We start from the raw sequence: 21,529 nt of genomic DNA on the forward strand, positions 1-21,529 counted from the left end.
GTGAAGCCCGGGGTCCTTCCCAACACTTACCTGTGCCTCCCAACAGCCCCAGGATTTGTTCATGCCCTAAAGGTCAAGCAAACTTTAGAGGAACTGAATTAACCACAGAATGGTTTGGGTTGGAAGGAATCCCAAAGATCATCTCATTCCCAAGGGCAGGGGCACCTTCCACTGTCCCAGGCTGCTCCAAGCCCTGTCCAACCTGGCCTTGAACACATCTTCACAGTCCACCCATTTTTCAGCCTTGTTGGTTTTAACCAGCCATAGTTTGGCCTTGGAGCTGTGAACCTGCAGATCCTGGTCCTGGAGCAGCTCAGGAATGGGTAGGGAGAAGCATTTGTCCAAAAACCTCACGTGTCACCTCACAGCTTCATTCTAAAATAAAACTGAGGAGCACAAAGGTGTGTTAGAACACCAAACACCAAAGCTACACTGGAGCAAGCCCAGGCTGGATCAGTCCTGGATGAGAAAACCCTTTCACCTTCAGGAATGGCCACAGCAGAGCCCATCCTGCACAAAGGACTTGCTGCAGCCTCCTCTCCTCGCCAGCTGTGGCCAAGAGGAGGCTGCATGTGCCAAGGGGTGGATCTGCTGCAGCCTCCCGTCCACTCCCTGCCCGCCTTGCCTCACTGGGAACATGTCTTTCCAGGTGAGCATGGCAAGGTGTTTCCTGTGCAGCCACTAACCAGTGGTTGAGCAAGCGTTGCTGGCTTGGAGGCAGGTTCTCCTCCTTCCCCAGCCCTTTCCCTGCTCTGGGTTCATCTGTAGGGAACGTTCTCTCTGAGCTGCCGAGGTTCCCCAGCTCCTCAGCCTTGGCCACGGCAGGAATGGAGGTGTGGTGGTCTCCTCTGGGCTCCTGCAGCAGAAGAGGGTGGTGAGGGCTGGCTCCAAAGAGGTGAGACCTTCCTCCACCAGTGCTTGGGAGGTGGGAGCAAGAGGAGAGCTCCAGGAGCCATCTCAGGAGCTGAGTGTGGGATGGGATGGGATGGGATGGGATGGGATGGGATGGGATGGGATGGGATGGGCCAGCCTATGCAGCTGCTCCAGCCTTGTTTCACCTCCCACTGAGGTCCAGAAGGCTCCTTGATTGCCAGGACGAGTCATTTGGAGGTTCAAAGCAGTGATCTACAGCAGTCCAGCTCTGCTGGAAGTGTTCTAGAGGCTCAGGGGATGAAGCAGCCATCTCCCTTGGGACCTGGAAGGGTTAGGTGGAAATCTGGGAGTTTTTCTCCATGCCTGGGCTCCTCATCTGCCCCCAGCAGTGAAGGGAAGAGTGGATGTGGTGGCCTGGGGGTCACCTCAGTGCTTGAAGGGACTCAGGGTGCTTTCCTGGTCTAGCTCAGGGTGCAGCAATGTGCTCCAGCCCCAAGCAGGGCTTTTCTTCCCAGCTGGGCAGCAGGGCCAGAGCAGGAGTCTGTTTTTGTAGGAACTGTTTCTGCAAAGGGATTTCCTTGCTCTGTCCTTCCCCCTCTCACCACAGGCTTTTCCATGGCTGTTCCTGGGGGCTGTTGCTGGGCTGTCTCTGACAGGGCTCCCTGCACCTTTGGACACTGACAGGGATTTTTTTCTCCGTGTATGGACAGCTCATTTTGTGTCCCTGTAACCTGCAGGGCAGGTTGTCCTGGGGCTGGTGGCTCTCTGGGGATGCCACCCCCTGTGTCTGTGCCAGCGAGGTGCTCACGGTGTCTGGGGTTCAAGGGGTGCTGCCATGGGGATCTGACTCTGGGTGGGACCCAGAGGCTGCGTTCCATCTCCAGGACACCGTGCTCCGTTCTCCCTTCTCCATCCTGTTTAAACTTCCATCAGCCAATCAGCTCCTGCAACAGAGCAAACATCGCCTGGTAATTAATCTGCACAGATGGGCTTTGTTTGAGCAAGCTGCTGTGCACTGGCCTCAGAGGAGGGTGCAGCAGGGGGCTGGGCTGGGGGCACCTCGCCACACCCTGCTCCAGGCTCTCCCCGTGTCCAGCAGATTCCTGGGATCACCAGACCTTTTGTCCAGTGCTTGGAGCTGGAGGTGGTCCAGGACATTTGGTTTTGTCAAGGGAGAGAGATGTGAGAAAATAGGTTTTGTGGTTGTGAAACCCTGATGGAGCCAGAGAAGGAGGGAGGGAGGAGACCCCCACTCCTCTCTCAGGTGCTTCTTGCCTCCTCTTGAGCTGCTCCATGTCCTGTGATCAGAGCAGCTGGGTTTGGACATGGGAAAGGTTAAAATGGAAAGTGTTAAAATGCTGCCAAAGATCTCACCTGGAAAACCTCAAAGTAAATGGGAATCTGCATCTCCCAAGGGGGGGAAAAAAAGCCTTTTGGAAGCCCTCAAGTGCTTCAATACCCTTGAATTATTTTTGCTCCCCTGGTAATTATCGCCTCAGTTTGTGCTGCATTGGCAAAGTGCTCCTGTCGCCCCAGAACCTCATTTTTCAGGTGAATCACTGTTAGCTGATGGTTTTAGCTGCAGTGTGGCCACAGGGGCTCACAGCACCATGGCCACAGCTCAGGGAAGAGGAGGCAACTTCCCAACCCCATGAGCACCAAGTCCAGTTCACTGGGCACTCAGGGCCCTGCCTGCCCCTGCCCTGTTCAAGGAGTGCATTTTTGGGGACAAACTGGAAACACGGAGCTGTGTCCTGAGCCTTTTAGTGATTGGACCCAGGGAGGGACACATCTCCCCACCTACAGGTGCTGGCTGCAGGTGACAGATGCCACGGGCAGCTCCATAAACCACGGGAGAGCAGAGCAGCACTTCCAGCCTTGGAGGCTTCCCCTCCCTGGCAGCCAGACCCCAACCCGAGCTGCCCTCCTCCCTGGCCTCCATTCTGTGTCACTGCCGGCAGCTGGGGCTGCTCTTGTTTTTAATGGAGCATTTCTAGATTACAGCAAGTGACAGCAGAGTGATTTGTGATGGCTCAGGTTTCCTGCCCTTTCTCTTATAGCCCTGGCTTATAAAAATATACTCCCTCTGGGATTGCTTCAGGTCCATCTTTGTTGGCTGGTTCAAATCCCTCTCTTTTATTTGTGTTAGGAGGGCTTGGGAAAGCTTGATGCCTCCTGGTACCAGTGCCCAGCAAAGCCCAGCCCTTGCCAGGGCTGCAGGATGGGGAAGGCTGGTTTCCATCTCTGTGGAGATGAAGGGAGGTGCCCTGGGATCCCGAGGCAGGGAAGGATTCACCCTGACACCCCTTGGCCATCTCACGGGCCAGTTTCACAAAGACTCACCTCGTGTGCCCTGTGTGTGGTCCTGCTCTCACTGCCTTCATAAAAATCCCCGGCTCAAGAGGGAATCTGTTGGTTTTGGTGTGTGCACGAGGGTTGAGGAGGCCAGGAGCTCCTGCAGATCCTAGAGACATCAAATGAACAATTAACTGAGGCTGATTAAAGGATCTGGGGCAAGAGTTTGATGCAGGAAGCAGCACAGATCACATCTATGGTTCCCCACCACCCCACTGTGCCCCACTCTGCCTCCCTATGGCTTCTCCCTGCTTTGGGAGGTCTCAAAGGCCCTCACAACCACCACTAAATGGAGATTTTTTCTGGGCAGTCAAGGCTGTCCCTGCTTCCCAGACAGGGAAATGGGATGGGATGAGATGAAGCTGTTCACCCAAGCCCATGCAAAGCCTCAGCAGCAGATCTGAGTCCCAGCCTCCAGCATGGCTGCAAATCCTCCTGCTAATCTCTGCTTTGCTGAAGAGCTCCAGGGGATTTTTAGTGGTCCCACTGAGATTACTGTCATTTTTCTCTCCTTACTTCCACTCCACCTTGGCAGAATCTATTTCCTTTACTTGCTTTAGGCTTTCACTGTGGCAACAAAGCTGTGAGAAGATCCCTTTCTTCTGCAGGACCCCTCTTAAAAAACCTAGGAATCCTCCTTAGCACTTAGGAGTGGGTGCAGCTCTGTTTCCCAGTGCTAGAGGCACCAGTTCTTCCCTCTGAGAGCACTTCAAGCACTTCCACTCCAGCTTGTAAAAGTACAGCACAGATCCCACCGGGAGCAGAACATTTCCAGGACCTTCAGGAGGACAGAAGCACGGCAGGACAGGCAGAGGAGACCACCAGGGACACACAGGGGAAGGAGAAGGCACCTTGCAGGAGGAGGTGGCTGGGCTGAGCCAGTGCTGCGTCCATCCCAAGCAGGTTGGATGTGCTGGCTGCATCCCTGTGCCGTGCTGGGGCTGGGCTGCCGAGCTGGAAGGAGCCCAGGGAGAGAGAATTGGCTGGCAGAGGATCCAGTGAGCAGCACAGAGCTTGTTGCTCAGGCAGGAAATTGCTGTGTCCCAGAGCCTCTGCTGCAAGTCCTCCTTGTCTGGGGATGGTGTGGGCAGAGCTGTGGTGCCCAGGACCTGCAGACCCACAGCTAAAAACCAGCTGGGAGTCGTGGAAATGCAAGGGCTGGCTGTTGTCACCTGCAAGGGGACTGTGCTGCAGTGTCCCAGCACGGCACAGTCCTGAGCTCAGCTGCTGCTGCTGCCTCTGCCCGGGCTCCAGGGCAGGGAATCATCCTCTCTTGCAGCACTTTGGGTGGCTGAGACATTTCTGCAAGAGCAGTAACTGGCTTTGAGTCTGATTCTGACCCGACAGAGCCCTGCTAATGCAGCTCCTGGATCAGAGCCAGCAAAGCCAGGGTGGAATTTCACCTTTCTCCACAGAGGGAGGTGCTCAGACTTGGATATGTGCAGGTAACATCTCTCTCCTGCTCAGACATCGCTCCCACTCCACGCCAGCAGTGGTGGGAGCTGCTCTCTGGGGTGGGATTGGCTTGTGGCACAAACATGGGCTCAGCCTCCCAAAATCTCTCAGGAGTGCAAATCTTTGCATGCTGCAGGCGTGGCATGGATGGATATGATGAGTTGTTAGCTGGGGTGGAGGAAATGTCTAAGCCATGGCAGGGTGGGCAGGCAGAGGAAAATGTTCAGGGTCTGGTTTGAGAGCCAGCTGTAAGCAGCCTCCCCTCTCCCCCTGAGCTGTTCCCAGCCCTGTGAGCATCTGCTGCCAAAGACAGGTAGGGAAACCTCCACTGCCTTTGGAGGATTTTATAGAGAAATGGGGAAACTGAGACAGGGAGATGTGCTGAAACTCATGCCAGGAATTAATCTGAAGTGCTTGGGCTCCCTTGGCTTACATGTCCCTCTGTCTGGGCCCTCCTTCTCTGGACTAAAAGGGTCAGGGAAAAGGTACAGTCCCATCTTCATGAGGAAAATTGAGAGCTCCACATCCACAGCCTGGATATGCAGCAAAAACATTTGCAAGATGGGAAGGGTCTGGAGAGGCTGGTATTCAGGAGGGGCTCTTGGATGCTGAAAAACCCAGAAATGCAAAAAAACCCAACGGCTGTAGCAAATCTAGAGATCCAGAAGGTTTGAAGATGCAGAGGTGAACCCTTTTCCAAAGGGAGGGAAGGGAATTTGGGGTCTGGGAAATCTCCCTGGCAGTTATGCCCTCCCTTTAGGAAACAGGGTGCCAGTCTGAAAGAAGGGACCCCAAACCACTTCCACCCCCTGGATTAAGCGCAGTTATGCCCTCCCTTTAGGAAACAGGGTGCCAGTCTGAAAGAAGGGGCCCCACTTCCACCCCCTGGATTAAGAAGGAGGAGACAATAATATAAGCACAGTGTCCCGACAAATATAATTAACAGGTAAAAAAGGAGAGATTTTTCAAAGTTTGGGTCCTCAGCAGCGATGTTTTATTCATGGCCCGGCAGGGAAGTGCTGGCGGTGCCATTAATTATGGGAGCTGCGCCTGCTCCGGGAGCTGGGCTTGGCTTTATCATCCTGACACCTGGAACAGGGAACTGGGGCAGCTGGGCAGCCTGTGGGTCCACCACGCTCAGGGACATGAGCCTTGCTTCTCCTCCCTGCAGCCATCCCTGCTGCTGGATGTCCTCAGCCTTCCGGAGGGTCCTGCCACCCCTGCCGTGCTTGGAGCACCACATTCCCAAAAAAACAGAGGGTGGACAAGGAGCCACAGGGATCACCACCCTCCCTATGGCTGGGAAGATCTTGGCAGTGCCACTGAAGCAGCACAAGTCATGGCTTGGTCAAAGAACCTAATCAAAAGGGATAATGATGATGATATAAAAAAGCACAGTCAAAGCACAATTGAAGAGCTGGTTGGAACCATCCCCGGGCTTGGTGCACCCCCCAGGAGCAGCTCACAGCTCTGTTAATTTCCTATTCTGGGAAATCTCCCCAGTAACTTTCCAGAGAGGTAATAAATAAAATATTTAGTGTTCAGCAAACTAAAGCAGGTGCAAGAACAACACAAGTGGGAGAAGGGACCTGGGAAGGGTCCCTGTGGGAGTTGGCTGCAGCTTCCAGAGATGTGAAGGAGAGGGACCAGCACAAATGGGGCCAGTCTGGGAGAAAGGTGACCTTGCAGCAGGACATCCCTGTGCATCACATTTATACCCCTGGAAGTGTCCATGACCTCGCTGGATGGGGCTTGGAGCACCCTGGGATAGTGTCCTGGGAAGCACCTGGGAAGGTGTCCCTGCCCATGGCAGGGGTTGGAACTAGGGGAGCTTTAAGGTCCCTTCCAACCCAAACCATTCTGGGATTCTATGAAAACATTGCCCTGAAAGAAACTTCTCCAAAGATCTCTTTGAAATACAAAAGTGGCGAAACAAAGCTGGAAACTGGGACAACAACCTGGGGGTAGGAGAAGAGGGTGACCAGTGGCATTGTTAGATCCAGGCCAGGGCTGTACCCAGGGGTGCTGGTGCACCTGGTTGGTGGCACTGCACAAAGGACAGGGCCTTTTGTGTCTGCAGTGCCTGAAAAGGCAGGGGACAAACCAGGAGAAGCTTTGAAACTGCAGGAGCATCCTCAGAGGAGCAGATGCTGGATTAATGAGTGGAACAACCTCTGGCTGCCTGGCAAGCAGGGATGATCCCTGGGAGTGCTGGATGGCAGGTGGGACCCGCCAGGCTCCTGCTGTCACCTGTGATTGCAGGAGCTGATGGTGGGGGACAGTCCTGCCTGGCTCTCCTGGGAGGCTGCTGGGACCCAGTGCTGCATTCACCCATCTCTTTTAATCAAGGTAATGCTCAGTTGTGCCCGGGCCCGGGCGGTGTCACCGGAGGATTGATGGCCTGGCACACCCAACCCCGGTGTCAGCCCCGCTCATCTGCACTTCCAAATGCAAACTGCATTTCATTTCTGCAGGAGAGGCAGGAAGGGAAGGGGCTGTCTGAGCACTCCTGCCTGCATTCTCAGCCCCAAATCTCTCCTGGCTCTGCTACCCCATGGGCAAGGCTCCACCAACCCCAAATCTCTGCTGCTCCATGGAGGGATGAGCTCTATTCCCGACCTTATGTGGTGCTGGTTGGATTCAGTGGAGCTCCACCAACCCCAAATCTCTGCTGCTCCATGGAGGGATGAGCTCTATTCCCGACCTTGTGGTGCTGGTTGGATTCAGTGTTTTTTTTAGGAGCAAATAATGTGTCTAAAGAGTTTCACCTGGGGGTTTCCATCCTACACTCAAGGGGCTCATATCCCCCAAAACAGAGGGACCCAGAACCTCTGGGCTGTGTGATCAGGGAACCAGCATCAGCTACTCAGGGGGATGCAATTAGCTTAACTGCTGTGAGTATTAGAGGGAAGATGGTGTACTCTCACCCAGCTCAACCTAATGAGAGGAGAGGCATCCTCCTCCCCAGCCTGCTGGGTATAAATAGGAGCAAACGAGCGGGATGGGCTGGATGCTGGGCAAGGCTTGCCTGGTGTGGGGTCTGGTGGTGGTGGGATGAGCTGTGCCTGTGCTCAGCCCCTCGCTGCCTCCCCCAATTCCCGCAAGGGGGTCTCAGTGCAGCATCTTCGGGGGAGGTGGCGTGGGACAGTCTGTCACTGCAGCAGGGCTGGGCTGGCTCCCAGGCATGGCAGCTCCATCTGCTCCTGCAGAAAGCCCTCCTGTTCCGCCCCCACAGCCAGCCAAAGGTACCTGGTAACCCTTGCTCGGAGCTGGCTCCGCGCAAAGCCGTGTGCTCTATAAAAAGCCAGGCTCCCTGGGAAGAGCCCCCCCTCTATTAGGATTATTTTAGAGACACCCGATGATGAGCAAATGTCCCCTACAGTCTGGAGTGGATGCTCTTGAAAAGCAGATCTGGGAAGAAAGGATTTGTGAGGAGAAAAGGACACGTCCGTGGGGGCAGAGGGGCAGGGACCTGCTCCTCATGGACTGAGCTGCTCAGGGGTAATCAGCAGCAGCACTTGCCTTATCCCTGAGCCCTTCATCTTGCTCTGAACGTGTCAGTCCCTGAAACTTTAATGCTTTTACACTGATGCTTTAATTATTAAATGTGGAGGTAATGGAGAAGCCAAGCTGGAAGAGGTGGCTGCTATGCAGGGGTGCAATCCTGCATCCCGGGTGTGCAGGAGGCTGCAGCATGGATCTGAGCATCTCAGGGCTGCTGCGCTGAGCAGCACAGATCAGACACTGCTCTGTCTTCATTTTTAGTGCTTTTTGGAATTTCCCACATTATATTCCTGCCCTGCAGGGACCACAGAGGGTCTTGGTATCTCCTGCTTTCTGCCCGTGGCGTGTTTGTCTGGTTAAGTTTGCCAGAGGGGATGGATGTTCTCAAAGGACTGACAGAGGAGATGTTTGCGATCCCTCTGAATGAATGTCTGTGCCTTGGTTGTCTGTAATTTGGGAGAGAAACTATGAGCTGTGTGGCTGCGTCCAAGGTTCTTTCCCAAAGGGAGCTGTGTCAGATTGAAGTGGAGAGGAATGAGCTCGTCTGCAGCCACGATCGGAGCCTGATGGTGCTGGGGAAGAGCCTCCCTCTAGCTACAAAACTGCACCGTGCTTGCCAAAAAATGTAAAGCTCTTGTGCTAACAGGGTAATTAATTAATTACAGCTCATTAGAAGAATTACAATCCCATTAGTTCCTTTGGATCATGATGGGGGGGAGCTGATCCTCAGAGGATGAGGCTGAGGGCACTCCAGGCTGCTGAGAGCTGCACTGGGGAAACTGGGGGTGCTCTGAGGCTGATTTGTGGGGATGGGGTCCTGCTCAGACCGCCTCCAAATGATGGCCCTCTGCTTCCAGGAAAGCAGACGTTGAAATTTCTCCTGCCTTCCCAAAACAGGAATGCCAGCACTGCTGTGTCCCAGTCTGCTCCCAGGAGCTCGTCCTGGCTGTCAAACTCTGCTCTGTCCCGCCGTGCTCTGCCTACATCCCCATTTAGAGACTGCCTGAGGAGGGATGGATCAGGATAAGTACCTGATCCCATGTGGGACAGGTCATGGGGTCCTGGCACCAGAGCTCTCTGCTCTCTCTGGAGCAAATCCTCCCTCCTGCCCTCTTTCTCCCCTTGAAATCCCATTAACGCTTCCTTTATTCTTTGCTTCACGCTGCTGTCACTCGCCCGCTCGGTTCTTTGATCCCTTTAATTTATTACTTTTATTTCACAGAATCTTTTATTATAAATTTTTTTTGGTATATCTATAAGAAAAAGGCTCTATCATCCAGGCTGGGTGAGTGGGGACCTCTCTGATTAAATATAGCAACAAGACGTGCTGCTCACTGCGTGCCAGCCCTGGGGTGTAGTGCTTGTCCTCCCAGAACTTGGGCTGTTTCCCTCCTCCTCCTCCTCCCTGCTGGGACATGGAGGAGTTCTAGGGCCTGCCAGGAGTCCAGACAAATTGCTCCAGTCCTTAAGCCCTGACTGGAGCAAACACCAAGTTTCCTCAATTTCCGTTCCCCGAGCCTGATGCTCAGAATCTGGGTGTTTCCATAATGCAGTAACACACCTCATGAATAAAGATTAAGTTGATTAAAAAGGAATACCCAGAGCAAGGCTGAATAAAAGTGATTTGCAGAGATTAGATGCTCTAGCACATCAGGAGTTCCCTAAAGGGCTGAGCTAACATGTTCAAACATAAGAGCTTTAAGCCCTCTTCCCTGTTTTGTAACTAATGCCTTTGGGTTGGGAAGACTGACTCTCCCACTTGATAATTGTCCCTGTGGGACAGACTGAAGTTTTATGCACTGCTCCAGAGGCCAGCATCCCCTGTAACCTGTTCCCTGTTTCCCACGGGATGTGCTTTGGGCAGTAGTTGCACAAACAATTCCCTTCCCAGTGGCCAGATGTGGGGGAATGGAGCAAAGAAGGGGGATGAGCCTTGCACCCCAGCAGCCACAGCTTCTTCCATGCTCCTGGGTCCCCAAACTGGGGATAACTCCTGTGTGACTGAGTCTAAGGAAGAGAAATAGTGAAAATCAAAGTTTCCTTCTTATTTCCTTCAAAGTTTCCTTCTTATGAAAGTGAGACTGAATATGAAGTGTGTCCATGTGATGCCCCAGCAGACAGTGTCGTGTTTGAAGTACCTGGAGCAGCCAAGGAAAAACACCCACCCCCTTTTGCTGTGCATCAAATCCAATGGGCTGCTGCTGTCACACCCTGAGCTTTCCCTCTGCCACATAAAAATAAAGGTACATCCTCTCTGGAAAATAGGGAAAATGGGGGTTAAAAAGCCCCACAGTCTTTTCTTTCTCCAGAGAATCTCCTTCCCTGGATAGCCCTGGGCCCCAAAGCTTTGAACCTGCCTCTGGCATGCCTGGGGTGATGCTCTGGGAAAGGGGCACTGTGTGTTCTTTAATGGGACAGCAGGGAAAGGAATGTGCATACGTAATCTGGAAAATCTTTTGTCTGGGATTTGCAGGAGTAGATATACAGGCAGAATCCAACTCGCTCCATTTTAATGATGCAACCTCTGTCTTCATCAGAATTTCCCATTTGTGCTCAGGGCTGCAGCAACGTTGCTGCTCTGGGCCAGGGCAGTGTCTTGCAAAGCCCTGTTTGAGTGAGTGAGACCATTCCTGTAACTGGGAGATCATGATGTAATTGGCCTTTTTAATTCTGACCTGAAAATGTGAGGTTTTCCACGCCACATATCCCACTCCCCTGTCCCCATTTCTTTTCCTCTCTGGAGATGCTGTCACTGAGGTGATGCTGGTTGTGCCTGACTGGGAACCAGCCCCAAGGTGAGGCTTTGTGTGTCCCAACACGTGGGGAAGCCCACCCTGAGGTGAGCACACCTGGAGCGGAGCATCCTCAGGAGGCAGCTCCAGAGCAGGCTGCCAGCAGCAGCCAGGGGTAGAAAATGCAGCTAATTTAAAGATTTCTGAATCTTTCTGAATCAGCCATGACAGATTTCTGAACTTGATTATGCAGCATGGTAGCTAGTGATGGCAGGGTCTGAACTTGGCAGTTCAGGGTCCTCCTCCTTGTCCCTGCACGACCCAGGAGCTGCGATTCCTGCCGGAGTATTATTTTTTGTGTGTGAGTCGAATTCCATCACGGGTAATTACTCTCAGTCTCTTCGAGCTCCTTGGGGAGCACGGGGGCATTTGCTGGTGCTGTGCCTGCCGAGGGAGTCTCAGGTGTCGGCGAGCTGCAGCCTGGAGGTGGCTGCATTGCAGGCGCTCGCGCCGCCGCGGCTGCTTCATTCTCTGACTTCTTACCAAAATAAAACGCCTGTCTTCCTCCGAGCTCCCCAACAGCAACGGGAGGGGGGAGGCTCGAAGGGTGTATTCATGTGCTGCCCGTGCAGTTGGGACAGTTGTGCTCCGGTGCTGAGGGATGCTGCCTTGGGAAGGTGGGAAGAGCTTTGAATCCAACTGGAAATGCAGCTGGTGGAGCAGCAACTCCCCCCTGCTCCTCTCCCTTCTCCCTGCAGTCAGAGCCATTCATCCCATGCAGTTGTATCCAGCGCTGTGCTTCAGCAGGAATTGCTTCCCCATCAATCCAGCTGCTATTTCTTTCCCCCTCGAGGCTTCCAAAGGCTGCAAGTCCGCAGCAATGTGCAAATATTGGAGAGCTGCGTGTGGGGGATTAGTGACTTGGCAATTAAAATATTTGACCTACATCTTGTTGAGTACCAGCAAGGTCAGATGGAGCCGTGCTTCTTCCCAAAACTTCTTCCCAAAGGAATTTTAGTGTTGCAGTTACTTTTGTTGGAACAGGCTGCTACTGAATATAAAGGGAAGGGCTCAGGGTCTGGATCCGTGGGGCTGTGCGAGGGCTGGACCCCTCAGCAGGGATTTTGGGGGTGCTGGGAGATTCTGGGGGTGGGTTGGAGATCATCTCTACAGCACAAACACCCCATAATATTTACAGGACTCTTCCCACAAACACGGCAGAGAACAAGCATCTCCTTTTGTTCCTGAGATTGTACGTGCTGAGAATCCCTGTCCAAACAAATGAGTGGGTTTTTCCTTCCAGCAAACATCACAGATCTCGCCTTTCTTTTTTTTTTTTTTTTTTTTTTTTTTTTTTTTTTTTTTTTTTCTTTCTTTTTTTCCTTTTCACGTGTTGTTCGCTCTGTTCTGCAAACAATGTTCTTTTTAAGCCAGGGCAGAAAACTCTGTGTGTGTCCAGAGCACGATGTGACGGCAGGAGCCGGCGATGGCCGCTTGGCAGGGAGATTAAGAGGAAGTCTCTTATAAAGCTCCTCTCATCCCAAAGCAAGGGGAGGGGGAGCAAAAACAAAGCCCCCCCAGTAGTGCTGGATTTGGATGCTTTGCTCACAGCTGGGGCTACAGGGACAGCAGTCAGAGGGTTCCTGGACACCCTCAGGCTGAGGTCAGGCACAAACCCTCCTTGGGTTTGGATGGTGATGAGTGGCTGTAGCAGGGCTGGAGGAAAACTGGGAATGCACTGCTTTGGACTGTGGGCTGTTGATTGTTTCTCCAAAATCCACGTGTATAGCTGCCATTCCCCAACAACCTGGGGAGGATGTTTTGGACTGTAGTTTGAGTTGTAACAGGGATGCCTTGTTGTTACTGGGTCCAGAAACTCTGTGTGTTACTCCTGCCCTTGGAAAAGTGTCTGCTCAGAGCCTACCTGCTCCAGGCAGGGCTGCTAAGACACCAACTTGCTGCCAGTCTAAGGGAGCTTGGAGTTCCTGCCTCCTGAAGCTGAGCAGAGGAGGCTGTTGGCATATGCTGAATAAGCCTTGCAGCCCCTTGGGTGTGATCAAGGGAAGGGCTGTGCAAAATCCCTGTGGCTGCTCTGGGAGTTGCTGCTGGCTCTAACACTGGGAAATCCCAATGCTCCTTCCCCTGCCTGCCAAGCAGGTGCTCCAGGGTGCTGAATCAGACAGGAGAAGCCCAGGCCGTTGTTGGTCCCAGCTGATGCTCAAACCAGAGCCCAAAAACCGGGTGGATCCTCAACCCCCAGTGAAACCCTGACCCTGAGGTTTTACCTGTTGGACCCAGGAGTGGGAACCTTTACCAAGAGACTCAAGTAACAGGTTTATCCAACAGGAGCAATGCCAGATTTTGGCAGAAGAACAGCTAGAAAATTGAAACCAATAGGTTTGCAGAAGCTTCCATGGTCTGTCATTCTGTATGGAAGTCACTCACCCATTTTTTCCATGCTGAGGGGTGCCCCATCCTTTCTTTTTCTTCAGTGGGGTGATGCTCCTCAAGAGGTGTGGGGCTGGGGTGAGAAATTCCCAATTGTTGCTGGGGATTCACCTTAGTGAAGGTCATTGATGCTGTTTGCAGTTACACTGCCTGCCCTGGTCCTGCCTGGCTTCCCTTGCCTCCCCAGGATCACTCCAGGTGGGATTTGATAGCTTGTCTTTATTGAGTTGTGCTGTCCTTGGAGTCTGATAGCAAGAATTTCTTGCACAGCCATAAATGTCTTCAGGGCTACCAGTCTGTGAGCCAGCAGGGAGCAGGGAATTGCTGAGTTTGGGTAAACTTGTCATTAGAGAGAAAATAGTTCTTCAGGTTCCTCCCTGAGCAATACACGACTTAAAATAAACCCTCAAAACAACAACAACAAAAAAACAAAAAAGAAAAAAAACCCACAAAAAAACCAACGTCTTCAACAACATTCACCTCAGCATGGCTCAAAAGAAAAAGAACATTTTTTTTCATTCAACAAATTTTTCTGCAACCTCTCCCTGATTTTCTTTGGGAAATGAACTTCTGGCTAAACCTATTCAATCTCACAAAACATTTCAATTTTGACAAGAGTGCATATTCTGAAGGAACGTGGTTTCATCAGAGTTTCTCCAGCCAGCTCTAATCCCAAATGCCTCGCTGTGACTAAACCTCATTTCTATGTTAAGTACTTGAGCTTGCCTGTAAGGACCAGGTAAAAACTCAATCAGTCGAGTAGCCTCCCTGCAGCTGCCTTGTTAAACAGTGGGCTTTTAAAACTTTTCTCCTTTTTATCTTAATGGAGAAGAAGTGGAAGATCCCCTGGGGAGAGGCACAGTTTGATCCCTGATAAACCAACCCAAAAATTTACACTGGAACCTTGCTGACATCCAGGGAGATTGGGGGTCGCTGGGGACTGGGCTCTGGGAAGGTTTTGCTGCTTTGTCTTTTATCATCCAGCATCCAGAATGGAGGGGAAGAGAGGAAGAAAAAAAAGGAATTCTTAAGAAGCATCTTTGTTGGGAAGCACAAAGTGCTGGCCTGGTAGGCAGTGCCCTCCTGCTGGCTGCAGTCCTTAGGGAAGGACATAAATAATTTCTGCCCTGCCATGGGCATTTACAGCTGGTGACAGCCAATTTCCATCCCAGGGGCACTGGGTTTGAGGCATGGGCTGCTGTAGCAGCAGGAGGAGTTTCCTGCCCTCCCAGAGACCTGGATCACACCTTCCCTGGGTGTTCCAGAGACCTCACCTCGCGAGGTGCATGTGCCACCTCAGCATTGCAGAGGGGCGAGCTCCCTTCTGAAAAGGAGGGGTCTAGGAGGTTCCACAGCTGTTGTATTGCACTAAATAGTTATTTATTTATTTGCACGGGGTGTTTGCTAACAGCTCCATGTGGGACTCAGCCCTTCTGTGTCATCTCTGTAAGAGCTGCGCTGGAGCATCCCAGAGCAGCAGGTTCCACCTGACGGGATCTGCTGTGCCACCCCTGCCTCCCAGATGGAATTGATCCCTGGCTCACCCCACAGGGATAAACACCCCAGAAAAAGGGAAAGGATATTTCCTCAGCCCTTTAGGAGCTCCCTGCCCTGGGCTTTGCTGGGTGCTGGGCTCTGGCAGCTGTGTGTGCTCGGCACTGGCACTGCAGAGCCTGGCACCCATCCCAAGCTCATGCAGAGCTCAGGAATTACATGTGATTGCACAAAATGGGGGAGAAAACAACTGGGAAGACTACCGTGCTTTACCTTGGCTTTTTGGAAATGTGAAGTTTTCAGGAACAGTCAGAATGCTCTGTTTGGAGATTAATTAATTTTTTTTTCAATTGCCTCTTCTGCTTTGTAAAATGTATTTTAAACGATCTGGAAGAGAACTGTGATTTACAAATGAGTGCAACAACCTGGTGGGGAGTTGGTGCCTTTTGGATTGAGCAAACTGCTTTGAGGTTCATGATAAAAAACCTTTATAATTCAGCCTTTCACTTAAAAATAATTTGTTTTCATATGAATGTACAGTTTTATTTTGCTCCACAACCCAAAGAATAGCTCAGCCTTTCATCTACCTGGCCCTGGGCACTACTGAACCTCTGTTTTCTAGGACTCCACCCTCCAGAAACCCATCACAGGCAGGTGATCCCAAAATGCAGCTCTGTTTCAGACTGGCCTCTTGGCTTCCCTGGCACAGTCCTGGTGTTTGGTGCTCGAGGCTTTGGGCAGAGGGTGCAAACTGGGGGGTTTGTGCCAGTTTGGAGTGTTTCTTCACTCTATAAATTCCAAGCACTTGGCTCTGGCACCTGCAGCTGCCCAGTGTCACTTAGTGCTGCGTGCTTGGGGACAGGACTTGAGCAATCCTTAAGGTTTTACCTTTATTGCCATACCCAGATCCGAGGGCTGCCACAGGCAGCTGCTGCCTGCACCCCTCTGCCCTTTCCCAAACCCTGAGAGCTGCCAGCAACAGGCAAAGAGGCCTTGCCAAGACCAGGAGAGCACAAATATTTGGCATATGTTCCCCTCTACCAGCTACAGAGACCCAAATTTTCTGTCTGCCTCCCTTTTCCTCTCCAGCCCGGGGCTGCTGGTGGCACGGCAGGCTCAGCCTGGAGCTCCAGTGCTGATGGAGAAGCTGCTGGTGCTGATTCTGCAGGGATGAATTTAACCTTGCTCCGTGGCCAGGACCGCCCCGGGAGGCGCAGCAGCGCTGGGGCTGCTTTATTTAGCAGCGGGGCCGGGTGTGAAATGCCTCTTGTGAGAGACAGGGAGGGTTTTCAGTGGCTGCGATGTCAGAGAGGAGCAGGAGGCTGGGGCAGGTTGGGTCCTGTCTGCTCCCTCGGCCTCCCGCTGTCTGTGCCTCCGAGCATCCTCCAGCTGATGTCTGAACCCACCGAGCTCGGGTGTGACCTGGTTTGGCACATGAGGGGATGTCCCATGCATGGGCCAGTCCCCCAAGGCTGGTGCTGACAGGTAAAGGCAAAATCCCACTCATTTGGGATTTTCTTTGGCCAAAACCACTGTGGGTGTATCCTTTGAAGATATGAGCCCGGAGAGAGGGATCAAATAGTATCTGCCAGCACAGCCTTTACTGTAGTTTTCACCTCACTGAGCAGCCTGGAAGATGCTTTGGTGCTGAAAATGCTCACAGGTTATCCATCCTCTGCATCCTGCCAATGCCCCAGCCCAGCTGGTTTTACCCCAGCTGTGTCCATCCATGGGCTCTCTCCAGCCTCCCAACTCCACTTGTCTCCAGAAGGCTGCTCAGGACAAAGAGGAATATCCCTCTCTCTCTCTCACTCTCTGGCAGTGCTGAGAAATTTGGGGACTAACCTGCCCCAGGGGAGACTGAGATGAGAAATTTCCCCCATGGTGGGAGCTGAGCACTGGCAGAGTCTTCTGGCTTGCTGTGATGTCTCCATCACTGCAGGGATTTATGGTCCAGCCAGCTGTGGCTGGGCTGGAAGTGCTGGCCTTGTGGAAGGGCTGTTGGGCTCTTCCCAGCTCTGCACTCAGCTACCAAATCCTGGAGGACAAACAGCTTGGGAGCAGAAGTGATTTGTCATTTTGACCCCTTCTGGTGTTTTTTTTTTTTGCCTCTGGGGATAGGCAATTCTCCTCCACACACCAGAGTTTTCCCTGGAGCCTGCTCTGGCCCAGCTGAGATGGGTCACACCCAGGGAGTCTGACAGATCCATGCTGGGAAAAACCCCTTCAGACCCCCCAGGCCTCCTCTGTGCCTCTGTCCCGGAGGGAATGGCTGTGTGGCATGGCTGAGCTGGCTCCAGCCAGGCCGGGGGTGCTTACATAAGATATTTACTGTGTCCCCAGGAGTGCCCTGGGAGGAAGCCAGCGTGCTGATTAGGTGACGTCTGCCCGCGCCGGGTGGATTTGCCCTCGGAGCATCTGCTGCCTGTGCTGGTGGTCCCGGAGGCTCTGCCCTCAGCTCCTTTATGTAAGAAGCCAGTTGGGCTCTCTGGCTGCAGCCAAACCTCTGGGTTGTGTGAGGTGCCTGTCTGACCGCCGGGGTGTCCAGCCTGGGCTCTGCTGTCAGCAATTCATCACTGCTGCTTTTTCCTCCTCCCGTCCTGAAATAATTCATTCACCCTTTGGATGAGGGGAAGGGCAGCTGGGCATTGGTTGTGGAGTGAGGAGAGCTGAAAGGGCTCCATGGTTTCTCCTGGGTGTTGTGAGCCCCCAGGGGAGCTGCTCTTTGCTGTTCTTTTGGAGCGCCCCGTGGTAAAAAGCCAAAGCTGTGCTCATCACAACTGGCCCGGGCCACGGAGCTGGCACTGGGATTGTGCACAAAGTCTAGGAATTCCCATCTGCTGCCCCAAATCCTCCCCCCAAACACTGCAGGCCATGACAGCAGCAGATAAGCTTCTTTCCTCCTGCTTTATCATGTTTTTTCCAGTCAGGATCCCAAAGTGATGGAGTCTCTGGCCTGATCTTGGAGCGGTGGCATGCTGAGGGTGCACAGTTTTCCTAAACTGGCTCTGGTTTTGCTCTTCAGTTGTGGATAAGGAGCAGGCTCCCACCTCTGGCCATGATGAAATGCACTGGCCAAGGTCTCCTCAAGTGTTTGTCCGTGGGCTGGACCTCTCTGTACAGCAGGGTGGGGTCAGCACCTTTCAACTCCTAAAAAATATATCATGACCAGCTGGGAAATCCTCTGGGACTGTGCAGGGAGGGGTATATTTTATGGAGAATGTGGTTGTTTGGACCAGCACTGCTCATGGTGAGCAAGGCTGAGCCATCCTGAGGTGAGCTGTGTGCACACAGAGAAGAGAAGCAGAGGAAGAGTCAGAGGAGGATGCTGGGGAGTGACATTCCCCCGGGACCCTGCTGAAACAAGCTCTAATGGGTGAAATTAAGCTGAGTAGAATGGGAAAATTTCCTAAGATATGTTAGAGCCTCCCAAGGGACACGGTGCCATCCTAGCAGCACGGTCCCCAGGGCAAACACAGGGGAGCAAACGTGGCAGTGGGATCTGTGTCCCTGCCGTGGGGCAGGGCTTGGCTTTGCAGGGAGCCTGAGCCCGAGCTGTGGCACCGGTGCTGGGATGCGACGGGGGATGCTGCCAGTGTCCGTGTTGTGGCTGGGGCTGGGATCCAGCTGGAAGCTGCATGGAGCAGTCCTTCATTAGCAAAATCTGCAGAGTTTCACTGGCTACAAGTGGCATTTCATTTTGTCAACTGGCAGAAATACAAATGTCTTTTTTTTTCCCCCCCTGTGCTAGCCATTCTGGGGAGAAATGGCTCACCTGCTCCATAGCTTTTCATGGAGCAGATTATTGCTCCTGGCTGATGGTTCCTCAGGCCCAATCCTGCTTTTGCTGTTCTTTCCTGGGTGAGTGGATACAAAGGTGCTGAGCCAAGAGAGCAAGACCTGCTGGGCATGGTGCAACCAACCTATGGAGAGCTGCTCCACATCCCTGCATGGCAATGGCCAATTCTTGTCCCCATCAGCAGTTTCTGGTCCCCAAGACCTCACTCATAGTGCCAAAAATGCACCACAATCAACAGACCTCATCTGCTCTGCTCCTCCTGCCACCAGCTGGGCTCCTTCCCTGCCCTCCCTCCCTCCTGGTCTCGCTGAAGCACAGCCAGAAACCAGAGGTGCACAGGGATGTGCATTCCTCTATTTCCAGATAAATCCATGGCAGTGCCACATCTCACTGCTCCTCATGCCCTGGGCTCAACCTCCCTGAGCTCTTTTGGTCGTGTTCCCTCTGTGCCAGCACAGCCCTCAAGATGCTCTGGATGTGGAGGACAGGTCTGAGCATCCCCTTCTCCATCATCCAACTGCTCCTGGACATCCTTGCCTGCTCTCCCAGGCTGAGCTCCCCTGGTAACACAAACACCTTTTATTCTGCTCTGGGCTATCACCCCTGCTTTCTCCCCTGCCACAACCTCCGTGCGCGCTCTGAGAGCGGTGCCCACAAACCCGTGCCATGCTCCCCTCCCTCTGCCGCATCCCCTGGCACCCCGCTGTCCTCCCAAATCCCACCAGCACTTGGCCCTCTGCTTCCCTTTGCTGGCCAACAGCGTGGCCTGGCAGAGCGGGCATCCCGTGCTGGCGAGCAGATGGCAGAGCCGGCCGGACCCCTGCCCAGGGCTGGGAGCTCGGGGGGCTGGCTGGGCAGGGGAGAGGGGAGCCAGCTCAGATGGGGCTGGAGCGTCAGGGCGAGGCGTGGCCGTGGCAAAGCTCACGGCTATTTTTAACCTGGATGGATGAGGGTTTATTTCCTGAGCTGGCACGTGTGGCTCTCACTGCCCAGTGGATGGGGGGACATGTTTTGGGTCGTCAGATGGCAACTCTGAGGCTGAAAATGGCCTTTTCTAGGAGCAGAACTGGGAAGGGAGTGGGGTGCCAGGAGAAAGGAGCTGGTATTCCTTAGGGATGTCCTGCAGTGGTGTCGTGGTCTGGTATGGATTGGGTTCTGCATGCTTTGCTGGGCTCTGGGGTGGGTGCTGCATCCATCAGCCTTGGGGCTTTCTCAGCTTGTATTTTCAAGTCCCAGCCTTCGATGGGGCTCCAATCCTCTTTCCCCCAGCACCACACCTTCCTCCTGCTGCAAAACCCATTGGAGCAAGTGGGTGAGATGCCCATGGGAGCACACCCCTGCCCTGCAGGATTTGTGAACAACCCTGCACCCTTTGGGGCTCAGCAAACCCAGTTTGCTTGCAATCCAGCTGCTAGGTTTTCAGAAGGGCTGGAGGACAGTGGGCTGTGTCCCCAGGGTGTGCAGGACGGGTGGGTGGCAGCTGATCTGAGTGGCCCGGTGCCACCAGGAGGATGGGTGACTTAGCACGTTTCCCCATCCCCGCCTCCCCCTCGGCCTTTTCCTCTGGGAGCCCTGACATTAATGCAGCGGGAGTGGGGGATTTATGGACGGCAGCCCTCCAATCGGGCCATCCGTCTTGATTAAATTAGCCCTAATGGCTCGGAGCTGACTCGCGCACGGCCCCGCGCAGCCGCGCTGCGGGCGCTCGACCCCGCCGGCTGCACCCCTCCTTTCAGCCCCTCGTCCTCCTTCCCTCACTTGGACAATTCCTAAAAGAGTGGGTGGTTTGGGGCAGGGGGAGGTTGGATTCTGGCTGGAGCTGTTCCCTGGCTGGGAGCCCACGGGACACCGGGGTCCCCAGGGCTGTGGCCCTGCGCTGACAGAAGGGGACAATGAGCTTCTCCCCAGCCCTGGTGGGAAAACATGAGGAACTTCTCCCCAAAAGCAGAGGGAATCTGGGGCTTACTGGGATGGAACTCCCAGGCTATTCATTTGCATTTCCTGTAGCAAACATGGGAGAGAGGGACAAGCCACCAGCATGGGCAGGTGATGGGAGCACCAGCCTGGCCAGCTGTGGCTGCCCAGCTCCACCCAGCCCTCCCAGCCAGCCCCAGTTTTGGACTGGGGACCTTGAAGCTGCTCCCCTCACCCCAGTGGGTGCTCCTGGCTCATGGCCAGTCTCCCAGCCCAGCTCTGCAGCCAATCTTTTAATCTATTTTTGAAGGGAGTGTCAGGAAGTTTGGTCTGGCACCTCTGGCTGTGCATTGGGGCAGGGAGGTATTTGGGAACCTTTCCATGAGCATGGTGGGGTGACAGGAGAGGAGGAGCAAGCTGGCATGTGAGGGACTGCCTGACAGACAGAAAGGAGCAGTGTTTTGGGGCCAGGATGTCCCTGGGTGGTCTTGCACAAGACCACCATGCCCAGTGTGTGAGCTGGTGGTCCCTCTGACCCGCAAATCCCAAATCCCTGCTGTTAACTGAATATCCACCAGGGCTGGGGCAAGGCCCTGCAGTGCTTTTCATCCTGGGATTTTGGTGTTGGTTAAAACTCAGTGTTTCTGAGGTTTGTGGAATGAGGAGAGAAGGGACAAGCCAAGGTGGAGAGGGGAGTGGAGGCAGCACTGGGAGCATTGCCCTGAGGTGCTCTGGGGTGCTTGGGAGCAGTGAGGGAACAATGCTCCATCTCAGGAGAGGATGGGAGCCGGGCACCAGGAGAGTCACTGCTCCAGGATGCTGTCGAAGGGGAGAAGGAGGAATTGCTGGTCCCAAACTTGTGGTGGGAGCCACGGAAAAGTGAGGGAGAGGCTGCCAAAGGGCAGGAGGGGAGGCAGCCTCTTCACGCACCGTGTTCTGTGGGGTTTCATGTTTT

The sequence above is a fragment of the Pyrgilauda ruficollis genome, unplaced genomic scaffold (assembly GCF_017590135.1).
Source record: "Pyrgilauda ruficollis isolate IOZ18807 unplaced genomic scaffold, ASM1759013v1 scaffold16, whole genome shotgun sequence".
Lineage (NCBI taxonomy): Eukaryota > Metazoa > Chordata > Aves > Passeriformes > Passeridae > Pyrgilauda > Pyrgilauda ruficollis.